At 34.6% G+C, this 11372-nt stretch overlaps 1 pseudogene; it reads right to left on the reverse strand.

Annotated features, from left to right (window-relative positions):
* Positions 1–707: 707 nt before the first annotated feature.
* LOC105089764 (spliceosome-associated protein CWC15 homolog) lies at positions 708–1386 on the reverse strand (annotated as a pseudogene).
* Positions 1387–11372: the final 9986 nt, after the last annotated feature.

Here is an 11372-nt window from a genome sequence, read left to right on the forward strand (position 1 = left end):
CAATGCACTACTGCCGTTCACCTGGAGAAAGGTACAGTGGTATATGACATGGCTTTGCTTTCTGCCTGTTAAGATCTGAATGAGGACACTGGTGGTATGCTGATCAAATTGGAAACTGATGGGAGACTGGCAGGGATACCTGTGTATCCGATGGTAACACAGGAATCTAAAATAACTTAAAAATTAGAATAATGGGCCAAAATAAAAACTTCCATAGGGCTAAATGGAAACCCCTACACATGTGCTATCGCCGTTTGTGTATCTTCTTTGGAGAAATGTCTATTCATATCCTTTCTCATTTTTAAACTGGGCTGTTCGTCTTTTTATTGCTCACCGGTAATGGTTCTTTTTATATTCGGGATACTAGACTCTGAACAGATACATGATTTGCAAATATCTATCCCATTTTGTGATTTGTCTTTGTAATTTCTTTTTTTTTAGATTTTAAAAATATTTATTACAAGCAGATTCCCTTTCCCATGTTAAAAAGGAAACATCTGACTGGAAATATTCAGAGATGGAAATTGGGTTAAATGAATTCCCAAGTCCTTATCCAAAAAGGTATCAATAAAGGAAAAGATTAAGGAACTTAAAATCAGGAAAGCCTACTCACAGTTTAGATGGGGGAAAAGAGAAACAAAAACTAACCCAAATAAAGTCAGATTGTTTACATTTTACAGTCTATAATTAAGAACAAAAGAACTGCGCTATTTAATATATTTCTCCATGAACATTTTTTGAAATTCAGATCACAGCATAGCATTTACAAATCTTTTGTCTTTCTTTGGATCATCTACCCCTTTTGCACAGTCCTTGAAAACAGCATTATCATCCCATCTTCTTTCAGCTTTCAAGTTGGCCTGAGGCTGGGATGGGTCAGTGAGATTAAGGAGAGTGGTTCCATTCAGAATGTTTGCCATACAAATCCTTTCTTCTCCAGCTTTTTTTGCTCTTGTCCCTTCCTGGCTTGCTTTTCAGATCTTTCCTAGTTCTGCAGTATCACCACCATCATCACTCTCCTCTATAAAATCTTCATCTTCCTCATCTGTTAGGGGATCATCTGCATTGAGCTTGGCAGGGGGAATCTGGTCTAACAGCAGCTTCTCCAACACTGAAGAGGAGTTTTATGTCCTTGGGTTGGACGATCTCTTATTTTTCTCTCTTGAAGCAACTCTCTCTCTCTCTTCCAATTCTCCTGAAGTCATGGTTCCAAATCTCTTCAGGAGCATCCTGAGGGGTTTGTCTATATTATATCTTTGTATGAAATGGTAGGTCTCTACTTGAATGTTGCTTTGAGAATTGGCTCAAATCACCTTCTCCTTTTCCTCTCTCATCTGTTGCCAGTTCAAAAGTTGGCCTGAGTGCTGTTGTCATCTTCAAGGCTGGCTGAGGTCCAATGCGTCAACCATCAGAGATCATACAGATACCATTAGGACACAGTCTTTGTAATTTCTTGATGCACAAAAGTCTTTAATTTTGATGAAATCCAATGTATTTTTTCTTTGTTTGCTGGTGCTTCAGGTGTCATATCTAGGAAATGAATCCAAGGCAATGAAAATTTAACCTAAGTTTTTTTTTTTTTTTTTCCTGTTACATTTAAGTCTTTGATCTACTTGGGGTAACTTTACTTTGAGTAAAAATATGGTGCGAGGTGGAGGTCCAACTCCATTCTTTACATGTGTTTATTCAATTGACTGCTTTTTTTTTTTAATTGACCGCTTCTTAAAGGCTGTTTTTTCCCCATCGAAGGGTCTTGGCATCCTTGTAAAAAATTAATTGAGCATAATGTGTAGACATATTTCTAGACTATCAGTTCTATTCCATTGATTTATATGTCTGTCTTTATACCAGTACTATACTGTTTTGAGTTTGTAGTAAGTGCTGAAATCTGAACATGTGAGTCCTCCAACTTTTTCAAGATTGTTTTGGCTATTCTGGGTTCCTTGAATTTCCATATGAACTTTAGGATCAGCCTGCAAATTTCTTAAAAAAAGAAACAGAATGTTAGGGATGGCAATGAATGTGTACATCACTTTGACTTTGAGGAGTATTGACACCTTAAAAATGTTAGATCTTCCAATCTGTTCATACAGGATGTCTTTCTATTTATTTAGGTCTTTTAAAATTTCTTTCAATGATGTTTTGTAGTTTTCAGTGTATAAGCCTTGTACTTGTTTTGTTGCATTTAAACCTAGGTATGTTATTCTTTTTGACACTGTTGTAAGTGGAATTATTTTCTTAATTTCATTTTCAGAGTTCATTTCATGTTCATTGCTAGTGTACAGAAATACAACTAACTTTTGTATATTTATTTTGCATCCTATTGCTGTGTTTATTAGCTCTAAATTTTTTGTGTTAATTCCTTAGAATTTTCTATACATAAGATTATGTCATCTGAAAACAGAGAGTTTACTTCTTGCTTTTTAATCCAATTGATCTTCCTCCCTCCCTTCCTCCTTCCCTCCTTCCCCTTTCCTTCTTTCCTTCCTCTCTCCCTCCCTTTCTTCTTTTCTCTTCTCTTCTTTTTGCCTGCTTGCTTTGTCACTGTTAATGTAGCTGTATTCTCCCCCAGCTTTACTGAAGTATAATTGACAAAAATGACAAAAATGTATGTATTTAAGGTATACAATGTGATGTTTTGATATATGTATCAAATTACCACAGCCATTTAAGTAACACATTCATCACCCAACACAGTTACTTTTCTTTTTCTGTGTGGTGAGAACACTTAAGATCTACATTCTGAGCAATTTCAAGTATGCAATACAGTATTATTATTGTCTATTGTATCTCCAGAAATTATTCATCCTGCCTAACTGAACTTGATACTCTTTGAATGACATCTCTCCATTCCCCCTTCTCTCATGCCTCAGCAACTACCATTCTACTTTGCTTTTATCAGTTCAACTTTTTTTGATTCCACATATTGATGAGCTCATGCAGTATTTGTCTTTCTGTGTCTGGCTTATTTTACTTAGTGTAATGCTCTTCAGGTTCATCCATGTTGTCACAAATGGCAGGATTTCCTTCTTTATCACTGAATAATTTCCCGTGTGTGTGTGTGTGTATCTATATATCTCTATATATCTCTATCTTTATATATTATATCTCCATTCATTCACATTTATCCATTCATCCATCAACAGACATTTGGGTCATTTCCAAATCTTGGCTACTGTGAATAATGCTGCAATGAACATGGGAGTGCGGATATTGCTTTGAGATAGTGATTTGGATATATACTGAGAAGTGGGATTGCTGGATCATATGGTGGTTCTATTTTTAGATTTTTGAGGAAACTCAAACTGTTTTCCTTAGTGGATGCAACAGTGTACATTCCCACTACATTCACTTTCTTCCATATCCTTACCAACACTTAACTATCTTTTGGTTTTTTTTTTTCTTGATAATAAAGCCATTCTAACATCTCATTGGTTGAGGTGACATCTCATTGTAGTTTTGATTTGCATTTCCCTGTGATAGTGATATTGAGTATTTTTTCCTATGCCTAATGACCATTTGTTTATCTTCTTTTGAGAAATGTCTATTCATATCCTTTGCCCATTTTAAAATTGGGTTCTTAGTGGGGTTTTTTTTTCTATTGATTCTCCTATATATCTTAGATATTAACCCCTTATCAGATATATGATTTGCAAATATTTTCTCCCATTCCATATATTGTCCCTTCACTCTGTTGTTTTCTTTGCTGTGCAGAAGCTTTTTAGATTTATGTGATTTCAATTGCCTATTTTAGCTTTTGTTGCTTGTGTTTTTAGGGTAATATCCAAAATATCAGTGCCCAGACCAATGTAAAGTAGTTTTTTTCCCTATATTTTCTTCTAGTACTTTTATAGTTTCAGGTCTTACATTTAAGTTTTAATTCATTTCAAATTGATTTCTGTATACAGTGTGAGGTAAGGGTCCAGTTTCATTCTTCTGCATGTGGATATTCAGTTTTCCCGACACTATTTATTGAAGAGACTGTCCTTTCCCCATTGCGTGTTCTTGGAACCATTGTCAAAGAGCAGATGACCATAAAGGAGTAAATTTATTTCTGGGCTATCTATTCAGTTCCATTAATCTGTATGCCTGTTTTTATGTCAGTACCATACTGTTTTGATTACTGTAGCTTTTATATATTTTGCAATATATTTTAAAATCAGGAATTGTGATGCCTCCAACTTTAATCTCCTTGCCTCAAGATTGCCTTGGCAATTTGGGGTCTTCGGTTCTCTACACACTTTAGGATCTTTTTCCTGTTTTTGTGAAAAATGCTACTGCAACTTTGATAGATATTGCTTTGAATCTGTAGATCACTTTGGGCAGTACTGATATTTTAACAATATTAATTCTTCCCATCCATGAATATGGGATATCTTCCCATTTATTTGTGTCTCCTTCAATTAATTTTATCAATGTTTCCTAGTTTTCAGTTAGATTTATTCCTAACTCTTTTATTCCTTTTGATGTTATTGTGAATGGAATGGCTTTATTTCTTTTTAAAATAGTTTGTTGTTGGTATGTAGAAGTGCAACAGATTTTTGTGTTGATTTTGGATCTAGCAACTTTACTAAATTTGTTTATTAGTTCTAACAGTGTTTTGGTGGAGTCTTAAGGGTTTCCTATATATAAGATCATGTCATTGGTAAAGAGAGACAATTTTACTTCTTCTTCTCTGATTTGAGTGACCTTTATTTATTTTTCTTGCCTAATTATTCTGGCCAGTACTCCCAGTACTATGTTGAATAAAAGTGGTAAGAATAGGCACACATGTCTTGTTCCTAATTTTAAAGGAAAAGCTTACTGCTTTTTACTATTGAGTGTTATGTTAACTATGGGCTTTTCATGTATGGCCTTTATTATGTGGAGGTATATTTCTCCTATACTTAGCTTACTGAGAGATTTTTATCATGAAAACATGTTGAATTTTTTCAAATGCTCTTTTGGCATCTATTGGGATGACCATATGATTTTTACCCTTTATTCGATTAATGTGGTATATCACATTTATTGATTTATGTATGTTGAACTATCCTAGCATCCCAGGAATAACTGCCACTTTATCATGGTTTATAATCCTGTTACTGTATTACTGAATTGGGTTTGCTAGTATTTTGCTGATTTTAAATCTATATTCATCAGGGATATTGATCTGTAATTTTCTTTTCTTATGGTGTCCTTGTCTGGTTTTGGTATGAGGGTAATGCTGGCTTTGTAAAATGAGTTTGGAAGTGTTCCCTCCTCTTCAAGTTTTTGGAAGATTTTGAGGATTGGTGTTAATTTTTCTTTAAATGTTTGGTGGGATTCATCAATCAAGCCATCTGGTTGTAGGCTTTTCTTTGTTGGGAGGTTTTTGATGACTCATTCAATCTCCTTATTCATTATTGGTCTGTTCAGATGTTCTATTTCCTCATGATTCAGCCTTAAAAGGTTGTATGTTTCTAGGAATTTACTTATTTCTTCTAGGTAATCTAATTTGTTGGTGTATAATTGTTCATAAGAGTCTCCTATGATCCTTAGTATTTCTCTGCTGTCAGTTGTAATGTCTCACCTTTCATTTATAATTTTATTTATTTACACACTCTCTTTTTTCTTGGTTAGTCCAGCTAAAGGTGTGCCAATTATGTTTATCTTCTGAAAAAGCTGACTCAGTTTTGTTGATACTTTCTATTGTTTTGTTAGTCTCTATTTCATTTATTTCTGCTCTAATCTTTATTATTTCCTTCCTTCTGCTCAAGTTGAGCTTAGTTTATTCTTTAGTTCCTTGAGATGTAATGTTAGGTTGTTTACTTGAGAAATTTCTTTTTTTATTAACATAAGTGTTTATTGCTATAAACTTCACTTAGAGAACTGCTTTTGCTGTATCCCATAAGTTTTGGTATCTTTCCATTATTGTTTGTCTCAAGGTATGTTTTTATTTCTTATTTGATTTCTTCTTTGATCCAATACTTGTTCAAGAGTGTATTGTTTAATTTTCACATTTTTATGACTTTTTGCAATTTTCCTCCTTTAATTTCTAGTTTCATACCATCCATTGTGATCAAAAAAGATACTTGCTATGTTTTCAATTTTATTCAATTTATTAAGACTTGTTTTGTAGCCTAACAAAGGATCTTCCCTAGAGAATGTACCATGTGCACATTCTGTGTATGTCTATTAGGTTTATTTGGTCTATACTGTTATTCAAGTTCACTGTTTCCTTATTGACTTTCTGCCTGGATGATCTAGCCATTGCTGAAATGGGGTATTGAAGTGCCTTACTATTATTGTATTGCTACCTACTACTCACTTCAGTTCTGTTAATGTTTGCTTTAAATATTAGTTAATTAAGTTATTAATTAAATTAAACATTAAATATTAAAATACTAGGTGTTCCAGTGTTGTATATATTTACAATTGTTATATTTTTCTTGATGCACTGACCTCTTTATTATTATAGAATGACTTTCTTCTCTTATTACAGTCTTTGGCTTAAAGTCTATTTTATCTGATGTAAGTATAGCCACCCTTGATTTCTTTTGGTTACCATTTCATGGACTATCTTTTTCCGTCCCTTCATACTCATCCTTTGTGTGGCTCTAAGGCTAAAGTGGGGCTCTTGTAGGCAGCATATTGTTGGATCGTGTATTCCCATTCACTGAGCACTCTACGTCTTAGATTGGTGATTTAATATATTTACACTTGAAGTTATTATTGATAGGTAAGGATTTATGATTGCCATTTTTGTTCATTGTCTTATGACTGTTTTGTAGTTTTTTTCTTCTCTCTTGCTGTCTTTCTTTGTAATTTGATAAAATTTTCTTGTAGTGGTACTTATTGATTCCTTTCTCTTCGTCTTTTGCATGTCTACCAAAGATTTTTTCTTTGTGGTTACCATGTGAGGCTTCCATAAAATAGCTTATATTTCAGATGTTATTAGAGCCTATTTTAAGCTGATAACTTCGGTTACATACAAAAACTGTAATTTTACTTCTCGCCCCACATATTATGTTACTGAAGTTAATTTACATATTTTATATTGTATACCTATTAAATTATTCTAGATATGGTTATTTTAATAATTTCATCTTTTAACTTTCATACCAAATGGTGACTTACAAGGCATATAATTTTCAAATTACAGAAAATCAAAGATAAAGAATAAACCATGAAAGCCAGAGGAAAAAAAATATCTTACATATAGAGGAACAAAGATAAGAATTACATCTGACTCTTTCTCAGAAACCATGCAAACAAAAAGTGAGAGGAATGAAATATTTAAAGTATTGAGAGGAAAAAACCCCCAACATCCTAGGATTTTGTACCCTGGAAATTATTTATCAAAAGTGAAGAAGCAATAAGAAGACCAATACAAATTGAGAGAATTTACTGCCAGTAGACTTGCCTTCCACTTCACGTTTAGTTTGTCCTTATTGCTATTTGTTATTGTTCATGCATTTGTTTCATGATTTTCCTGAACTTTGTAGAGTCTATAGTTTTTGCTATGTGTGTCCACTGAAGTCTCTGCTTAGTTAGCTAAACGGTGCTAGAAAAGTAGGATATATACATAGAAAATAAAACTTGACTCCTAGCCACCCCCCATACAACTACCCCCCCCACCCCACAACAATTACCTGTAGATTATAAATCTATAAAAGATAACATGCAAAGTTATCTATGGATGACAGCTACATGATCTTGGACTAGACAGATATCCTTAGAACAGTAAAGAAAGACTAACCCACAAATTGACATATATTTATTTTACCACATTAAAGGATAAAAGAAAAGTGTGATTATCTCAACAGAAGCAGTCAACATCCTCTCATGGGATTTAAAAAAAAAACAAGAAAGAAATTATTTCTTAAGAATGGAAATGAGTAGTTATTACTAAGTATCCTTGTGTGTGTGGGTGTTATCTTTAGACTCCATTCCATTGGCTTGTCTATTCCAGCTCCAATATCATACTCTCTTAATTTAAAAAATTTGATGTCCAGTAGAGTAGGCATTCTAATACTTTTGCCCTTCGAGATTATACTGATTTTTGATCTTTTGTATTTTCATACAATTTAGAATCACCTTGTCAACTTTCACAATAAAAGCAGCAAAAACCCGTTGGGATTTTGTTTTGGATTGCTGTGAATGAATACATCAGTTTAGAGAAATACCAGCTTAGGGAAACTGACATCTGACAATATTGAGTTTCTCCATGTATATACATACATTTACTTACATATTTTTTAATTCCCTCAGTAATATTTTATAGTTTCCTATATAGAGGTCTTGCATATCTTTTTGTTCATTTTTCTTCATAGGTATTTTATGTGCTTGGATGTTACTGCAAATGAATCTCTTATAAAACTTTATTTTCCTTTTTTTTTCTGGTATAAAGAAGTATGTATGATTGACTAGTGTACTAGTCAGGGTTCAGATAAACAGAACCAATAGGATATATACAGACGTATAAGAGGTGACATATTTTAGGAATTGGCTCACACTGTTATGGAAGCCAGCAAGTCCTTTGATCTGCTGTTTCCAAGCTGGAAAACCAGGAAAGCTGGTGGTTTAATTTAGCCTAAGTCTGAAGGTCTGAGAACTGGGGTCTGATGGCATAAATCCTGGTGTGTATTAAAAAACCTGAGAGCCAAGAGCACTGAAGGGAAGAAGGTGGAGGTCTCAGCTCAAACACAGGGCAAATTTGCCCTTTCTCTACCTTTTTGTTCTATTCAGGTTCTCAAAGGAATGGATGATGCTCACCCTTATTGGTAAAGGAGATCTTTAAGCAGTCTGTGGATTTAAATGCTAACCTCTCTGGGACATACCTTTATGGACACACCCTGAAATAATGCTTTATCAGCTATCTTAGCAACCCTAAGCCCAATCAAGTTGACACAAAATTAACCATCACAATTGCTATATTTACCCCCTGAAATCTATAACCTTATAAATATAATTTCAATAGCTTGTAATTGTACTTTGAACCTTCTACATATACAATCTTGCTTTCTGTTAAAAAAAAAAAAAGGAAAAAGGAAGAGAAAAAGGTTGTTTTATTTCTTTCTCTCTAACCCTTATACATTTATTTCTTTTTCTGGCTTCATTGTGCTGGCTAGAACTTTTATTAAAATATGAATATAAGTGGTGATAGCAAGCATCTTTGATTCACTTCAAATCTCTGAGCAAAATCTTTCAACAATTTACCATTAACTGTGATGACTGCTGTAGGTTTGGATAGGTAGCCTTTAATAGATAAAAGAATATTCTCTTCTATTCTTTGTTAACAAAGAGGGTTACTTTTTATGAAAGGATGTTAAATTTCTGCATCTGCTGAGATGATACGTTGTCTTTTATTCTCTTTATGCGGGAAAACACATTGTTTTGTTGTTGTTGTTCTTCCCTACACCTCTGTCACTTATTTGCATAACTCCTTGGGAGAAGGAGTAATAAGAGGCCTGTTACATCTTTAAAACAGAGAAGGGCATACTATAAGCATACCTGTTCAAAGAATTACAACGAGTTACTCTAAATCCTACAATGAAGAAATGATGACTTCCTAATTTTGAAGCTGATCTTTAAATTACCAGCCTTTTATAATAAAACAAGAGTCCATACCAGATGTTGCAAACTGATGACCAGCAGGCCTGCAGTGGGTTTTGTCTAGCCCATGGTGGTTTTTTTTTTAACCCCTGTCCCCATCCCCAACCCCTTCAATTTGTTGCTAGAGATGCAAAGATTTTACATTTACATCCGTGATTTCTGCCTTCTCTTAAAAAAAAAAAGGAATCTGACAATTATGGGCCTGCATGCAACAATCTGCTGGAGCATACGGACCAAACCCGCTTTCAAGAAGGCAAAGCATTTGTTCTGTAAGTTGCTGCTGGTATATACTTTCCTAGAACATTTCTACTTCTAATTTTGTTGTACATTGTATAATCTTGGCAGACTACCTGCCCTTTCATGAAAATGTCGTTTAGTAAGTAAACAAACATTAAAAAAAAAAAAACCTAAAATTTACACTGCTATAAAATGCTGGGAGAACACAGGTTAAACCAAAATAGAAAAGGTAAATTAAAGGGCAGAGGGGAGGTTGGAACTGGACTTTTAAGATTCCAAGGCAAAGTAAACCAAAGTATACAGCTTAGAAAACGTTATACGTGTACAACATAAGGTGGACCCTGAAGCTGACTTTAAGAAAATTTTTAAGGAAATTTGTCAGACTACAAAAGTGGTTTCCTTTATCTTGTTGAACTGTAAAGATTTGACTTTGACATAAATTCAAAACGTTTAATGCAATGACCACTTCCCAGATAATTAAAACAATTTACGTATTAAAATACCATTTTCTGTAGAATATATTCTACAATTTGGAATCAGGCCCAAAGAATGTATTACTAAACAATAAGCTGCCCTTAAGTATCTATGAACGTCTATGATCAATTTGGTATGTATGACTAAGTTTATGACACCTCAATTCTAGGCACAAAATGGACACTTACAACTTTTTTTTTGTTTGTTTTTTTGTTTTTGCTTTTGCCTTTTTAATTTGGAGGAGGTGGGGAAAAAGGCAGGATGAGTATATGATTTGCCAGTTAAAACAAAACCATCTTTTTACTTACAAGTCACAAGGTCAAGACACTCTCCAAGCTCTGAAAACAAGAGGATATTCAGAAGCAGTATGATACCTGGTTAATAAGTAAAAGTAATCCAATAAATTGCAATCAAAGAGCCCCTTAAAAAAGAGTTCATAGTTCATTTGCTGATACTTCAGAATCGCAGGCTTTTCTCTACATTACTAAAAAATGCAAATGAATCTATCTTTGAGATAATATGGCAATCCACTTCTTTCCCAGGTCAGACCATACCAGCCCCCTCGGTGCTGTGGGATGTTTAATCAATTTTGGTAGCCCAGCCCTTCACAACATCCTGAACTGTCAAACTCTAACTCTTAAGGATTGCAGCATGGATTTCTGGGAGTCACTGCCTCGTTTTCAAATCACATAAATGGAGAGAGAGGGGCCACTTCCTAGGTGCCTCGAATCCCTTCCTATATTACTTCTAGGAGTTTCCACTTTTCTGCATCCCTCGAGTCCAAATATTTCAAAGGTCTGTGTTAGGTAAGAGGCAAACAACAGATACTTTTTGAGATGTGAAGTCCAGCAACTGGTGGGGCGCCCCAGAACCCAGAAGTCGATTAGAATGGTTGACAGCAGCCTGCCCCTCTGGGCTCAGCCACGGCAGGGAGCGGCACTTACCAATGGTTCGGAGCCACAGAAGGCTTGATTTTAGTTCTGCAGATTACTCACAGTGGGCCACTCCTCGCCAGCTACACAGTTGGCCCTGCGGCTCCGCTGCTGAATTTTGCAGAAACGCTTCCGAAGGCATCCCAGAGCAAC

The sequence above is a fragment of the Camelus dromedarius genome, chromosome 13 (genome assembly GCF_036321535.1).
Source record: "Camelus dromedarius isolate mCamDro1 chromosome 13, mCamDro1.pat, whole genome shotgun sequence".
Classification (NCBI taxonomy): domain Eukaryota; kingdom Metazoa; phylum Chordata; class Mammalia; order Artiodactyla; family Camelidae; genus Camelus; species Camelus dromedarius.